Source organism: Mustela nigripes, chromosome X (genome assembly GCF_022355385.1).
Source record: "Mustela nigripes isolate SB6536 chromosome X, MUSNIG.SB6536, whole genome shotgun sequence".
NCBI lineage: Eukaryota > Metazoa > Chordata > Mammalia > Carnivora > Mustelidae > Mustela > Mustela nigripes.
Window position 1 is genome coordinate 123,593,788 of NC_081575.1, and position 6,663 is coordinate 123,600,450.

The following is a 6,663-nucleotide window of genomic DNA, read 5'->3' on the forward strand; positions in this document are numbered from 1 at the left end:
GGCAGAGAGGCAGGCAGAGAGAGAGGAGGAAGCAGGCTCCCCGCCGAGCAGAGAGCCCGATGGGGGGACTCGATCCCAGGACCCTGAGATCATGACCTGAGCCGAAGGCAGAGGCTTAACACTGAGCCACCCAGGTGCCCCGGGTTTCTTTAATATTATTTTGGAATCGTCTACATAGACAAGGATCGATCAGCTCAGTAATTATCATTCTGCTTTTCGTCTACTGCTCCCAACTTTCTAGTTCTTGTTCCTTTTATGTTTCTTATATCACCCACTTGTTCCTCACATCTCTCTTTTTTCTTCTTCTTTTTTGGTCTCCAGTCAGCTCAGCAGGAAGGTTGCCAATTTTGCCACTTTTCTGGAAAAACAAACTTTATTGGCCTTTTTTTTTTTTTTTTTGTCTTCTTTACTTCCTGCAACCCACAGCGTTCGAAGGAGAACCGTCCTTGTCCTCGAATTCAGAGGCAGTTAAAACACTTTTTTTTTTCCCTCCATTGTGATTTCTTTATCCTCCGAATTTAAATGTGTGCTTTCGAATGTCCACACATGTGGGGGATTCCTGGTTTTCTGTTTCTTAGTGGTTTCTGGGGTAACTTGATTGCTTTCGGAAAAGATACGTTATTGGATTGTAGACTTTTTGGATGTATTGAGATTTACTGGATGGACCTGCGTATGGTTATAGGGGAAGACAGACTTTTCTTCCACCCTACTTGATTCCACAATTGGTCCTGGCCATAAACAGAAAAAGGGGCATGTTTATAGGACACAGGGTGAACACATTTCTGTGAGGTCACTATTACAACTTCCCTAAAAAAAGCAGAGAAATTTGAGGATTTAGCAGCCTTTTAATAGGGGAAGTGGAGGGCATGTGGGTGTTTTGGGGAAGAACAGGGCATTTTACAGACAAGGACTGGTGTGCTTGGAAGAACAGACAGGGGGTGTGATGGTATGTGACGGAGTCTGTCTGGCTGTGGGATCCATGTCCGTGTCCTCTGCTGAGACCCTCCCAGCGGACGATGCCCCACCAGGGCGTTGCTGACAATCGGTTCCCTTTTTTGGGGAATGGGAGGCAGGTACGTTCAGAGACAAAGTCTCTCCTGCACCTGCTAGCTTCAGGAACCTGCTGCTCAAAATTATCAGTATGACCAACACCCACCTTCTGGGGCCAGGGGCTCGTCTCCAAACTCCCTCATGGTCCAGTGTAGTAAATTCTTTTATGCCAGAATGAGAACGCGAACCCTCGAATCCTTACTGGTACTGAAGACAATCACCAAGGCAAAAGGCCCCTGTTTTCAGCCCCGGGGGTCTTCCCCTGGATGGAGCCGTGTTAGCCCAGGGGTCACAGCTGTGAGTGGGCAGGTGGAGGTGGGTTCAGATCATACCTTCTGATGTGAAGACATGCACAAACAACCACAGGAAAAATCTCCACTGGGGTAAACACAGCATGCTCAGCCTCTGCTTCAAAGGTTGAAGGCATGAATGCAGCCCTGGGGAGACCCGGTTTTAGGACAGGTCAGGGCATGGCCCCGGGGTCCCTCATGGATGTGGAGGTGGAGGGTGCTTCTGATTTCTGATTTCCCTGGGGGAACAAGCAAGAGTGGAAGGTCCCCATGCAGAGACCCTCGGGCGCAGATCAAGGGTGACATTCCTCGGCAGGGCACCCTTGTCATTTAAAAATATCGCTGTGAGGGGTGCCTCGTTGGCTCAGTCCGGACAGCATCCCACTCTTCATCTTGGGGTCATGAGGGCGAGCCCCACTTGGGCGTACACATTACTTAAATAAATAAAATTTTTAAAAAATGAAAAGATCGTTGTGGGCCCCTCCCCACCCTTTGCCCCGTATCATTGGAGGTGATTTGGGATTGTTCAAAAGTCAAATTTGCAGGAATCCTGAGTCCACTGTTAGAGACAAAGTCTGAAAAATAAAGCAGGCGGTGTGCTTAAGAAATACCTTTTATTTTGAGGTGATTTGAGATAATTTACTTTCAGAAAAGTTGCAAGAATAATAAGAACTCACAGACGTTACTCAGATTTACCAAACAGTGTGTATTTTGCCATATTAGTGTGTCTCTGTGTGTATAATACCTTTCAGTGCTCAAAAGGGGAAATCACCGAGAAGCAAAAACAGTTTACCCTTTTTAACTATATGCCACAGCTTTATATATATTACATAAACGTGTTTTACACATGGTGGGTGGGGGGTTAGGAAATGTCCAAAAAAGAGGGATACTTTTTTTTTAAATTAATTTTTTATTTTTTATAAACATATATTTTTAAAGAGGGATACTTTAATAAAAAGTTTTATTTACAGAAAGGGAGAAATATTTGCAAATCATATATCTGATCTGGGGTTAGTAGCCAAAATATATAAAGAACTAATACAACTGAACACCAAAAATACAAATAACCCAGTTGAAAAATGGGCAGAAAACATGAACAGACACTTCTCCAATGAAGACATACAAATGGCTATCGGACACATGAAAAAAAAGTTCATCATCACTAGCCATTACACAGATTCAAATGAAAACCTCATTAAGATATCATCTTACACCAGTTAGAATGGACAAAATTAACAAGACAGGAAACAACGTGTGTGGGAGAGGATGTGGAGAAAGGGGAACCCTCTTACAGTGTTGGTGGGAATGCAAGTTGGTGCAGCCTCTTTGGAGAACAGTGTGGAGATTCCTCAAGAAATTAAAAATAGAGCTTCCCAATGACCCTGCCATTGCACTCCTGGGTATTTACTCCAAAGATAGAGATGTAGTGAAAAGAAGGGCCATGTGTACCCCAATGTTTCTAGCAGCAATGGTCACCGTTGCCAAACTATGGAAAGAACCTAGATGTCCATCAACAGATGAATGGATAAAGAAGAGGTGGTCCATATACACAATGGAATACTATGCAGCCATCAAAAGAACCAAAACCTTGCCTTCTGCAAGGCTGTGGATGGAACTAGAGGGTATTATGCTCTGCAAGGTAAGTCCAACTCTGCATGGGCTCACTTTTAGGTGGCATCTAAAATCATCAAACTCACAGAAGCAGAGAGCAGACATGTGGTCTCTAGGCACTGGAGATATAGAAATGCAGAGACGTGGGTCTGAGCCACACGCTTCCTGGAGTAGGATGAACGAGTCTGGGCATGGGGATCATGGTCAGCAAAGCTGGGCTGTGGGCCTCAAAGCTGTCAAGACACTAGATCTGAAACATTCTCAGCACCAAATTTAAAAAAAAAAAAAAAAGGCAGGTAATTATGGGAAGTGATGAATGTGTTGGGCAACCTCACTGTGGTCCCCGTTGTGCACCACACAAACACACCAGCTTTTCAGGTCCTACATCTTAAACTCACACAGAGTACCCTGTCGATTGTATCACAGTTAAGCAGGAAGGAAAAGGCAAAAAAAAAAAAAAAAGAAAATTTGTGAAAAGTCACCAAATCTTTCAAGGTAAATGGTACCCATCACGAGCCTTTTCAGCGAACACATCCATGGCTGCTTGTGCTAAGATCAAGGTTTTCCAAAAACACGATCAATCAAAATTTCCAAATGGGGAAATTCAACGTTGATGGAACACCACAGGCCTTCTTGAAATGTTACCAATTGTCCCAATTACGTGGTTTCTGACATTTTTGCCTCCATGGGTAGTATCCCCTCCAGGGCTACATGTCGCATCAGCTGAGCCCTTTCTTCTCCTTTGTTCTGCCAGAATCCTGCTTTTCTGTTTGCTTTTTGAGACCCTGACATTTTCCTCATTTTCTTCTGTTCATTTCAAAAGTTATTTGGTGTGGGATGGGGGTTGGGTGGGGATAACACCCAACAGGAGACCTACCCTCTTCAGAAACTGTGAAGGTGCCTGGTTGCTCTGCAGATGTTTGGAAATTACCCACCTCGTGGAACTGAAACTTTATTTCATGGATGAATGTCTCCTCCACACCCATGGCAGTCACCACTCCATGGTGATTCTACAAATATGACTCCTTTTTTTTTTTCTTTTAGTTATTTTTTAGAGAGACAGAGAAAGGAGAAAGAGAGAGAGAAGACTCTCCAGCTTTCTCCAAGGAGACCTTGTGATCGTCGACCGTGTGTGTCTGTCTCTGGACCCCACAAGGGGAAGGGATCCGAGCCAGGTTCGGGAGGCCATGTCCTCATACCGACATTTTCCTTAAGAACAATTCAGACCAGTTATTCTGTTATTTTTGTCTATTACCCCTTTTCACTCTTGTGACACTTGTTACCGGTTGTAATACCAGATGGCTGTGTGGGGCCTGAAGGGTGGGTTTCTGAATCAGGATCCACCCCCATAGGGGGGCTGCTCCCTCAAACCTTACGGACACAGCAATCTGATTTCATCCCAATTCCCAAGGCCAATTCCTGAAGCCTCAACTCACATTAGCCCAACTCACACAGACCTGAAGTACACAGCCTCATGGGAATCAATCATGCAAGCAGAATAGCATGGCATGGAAGTCAAACTAGGGAACTTCTCTGCCCTGATGCCATGCGACAGTGGCCAAAGTCCTGTGGCAGGTACGGCCTGAAGATTTAGGGACGGATTTGGGTGCTCTCTCGGGTGATGGGAAGGGAGTGCTGAGTTCATGGACTGAGTGATGGCTTGTGTTCATGTCTTCTGCCACGGAGCCTTCCTGTCAATGCCGCAGCCCACGGAGGTCAGTGTGGGCTCAATGCTCCCATCACAGGGATGGCCTCCTATGGGCATAAGGTCTTTGCCTGCCTAGGAGTGGCCACGAGTGCCAGGGTTTGTTCCCTGTGCCCTCCAGTGTCCACACCACTTTCCTCCAGGCAGGCCATCAGATTTCACCCGCTTACCTATACGCCACCATCACAAACTCTCAGGCATCCACACACTCACTCACACGTCTCTTAGGAGAGAAATGCCAAGGACCCAGGAGGGGGTGGGCATGGAGTTCCAATGAACCCAGTGGGACCACTCGGATTCTCACTTCTGGGATGCCCCTCCCACATGGCGGCTGGGCACCAGGAACCCAGGACCCCTTCCTCCATGCATGCAGGGGGTGGGAGACCCAGTCGCCTTGGACCTAATGCCAGGGTCACTAGGAGAGCGACTTCAAGAAAGCTCCAACCTTGGCCTTCCTTTGTGCCTGGGGAGGCAGACATTCAGGGAGGAAGAGGGAAAAGATAAGAGCAAAGATGAACAGGGGGTGGCGAGGTTGGATGCCGCTGCTCTGTATTATCTTTCCTTCCATTAATATTAGGTTCTGTCCTTGGGGCGTGCAAATTAAACTGATAAAAGCCAGATTATTTTCCCCCCTATGAATATTGCCAGGTAGGAAAAACTTTTCTTCTACCCTCTTAGGCTCTGTCCTTGGGGCATGCAAATTAAATGGACAAAAGCCAGATTATTTTCCCCTCTATTAATAGTGCCAGGTAGGAAAAAGTTTTCCTCTACCCTCTTAGGCTCTGTCCTTCGGACATGAAAATTAAACGGACAAAAGCCTGATCAACTTTCCCTCTGGTACTATTGCCAGATACTAAAAGTTCTCCATTAACTTTTTAGGTTCTGTCCTTGGGGCATGTAAATTAAACTGATAAAACCAGATCAGTAAGAAAATAAAACCGATTTACTACACACATATGCACAGGAGTTTCCAGAGAAATCTGACTCTCAAGGAGTCAGATTTAGAATAGATACAGAATTTGGGGGTTATATACCATGTTAATATGGAATGAGGAGGGACAGGGGGCATCTACCAGAACAAATGACTCTTTAGAAGGGGGAGAGAAAGGACCAATCTTTGCTGAAAGATGAGTGGGTCCTTTGGACGATAAATAGGAGATATGATATTTGTATAACAATGTCTGGATGTGGTGCTGACCCCTGATCTCCCAGAGGAGCTTAGGGCTTCTCCCAGGACTGGGTTTAGGGCACTTGCGTTGCTGGGGGGAGGCCTGCTCCCAGACAGGTGAGGACGTTGAGAAACTTCGATGCTTCAGCTCAGAATAATTTGTACGCCATCACCATGGCTCACTCTGGACCCCTTCCTTATCAGTATAATAGTCCGTATTAGGCACTGATTAGTAGCTATATTACCGTTGTATACATATTAATAACAATATATACATACTAATTAATAAAGACGGCAGCGGCAGCTCATTCTGGACACTGTCACCCTCACGGACGTGCTGGCCCTCCCCAGGGACAGATGTGTCCCCGTGGAAGTGAGCCAGTGCGTCCCAGCACCGGCACGCTCCACACCTGGGGGACGTCCTCTCTCCCGGTGCATGGTGCAGGGGGAGGGGTGCAGAGAGCATCCGGTAGCACAGCCCATGCTCGTGGGTGCCTGGTGGAATTTCAACACAGTCCATGTGACACCACACCTGTGTCAGACCCCCAGGTCTCGCCCCCACTGGCCAAGTTCTGGGGACAGCAGCTGGGCACGTGAGTCTCCATCAGGTGCAGCTGTGCTGGGCCTTCCTGAGCCGGGCCCTTTTCTAATTTATTCTCCCATTTCCTGACCCCGCTCCCCGCCCCCAGCCCTCACCCCTCAGAGGGGAGGGGCCGTCTCTCTGTCCTGGGCTCAGATGTGGGGCTCTGCACCAGCCCTCCTCCGAGACCCCTGACCCTGAAGGCGCCTGCATGAACGGTCTTTGTTTTCTTAGCCCTCTGGCCCTGGGGCGGGTTGCC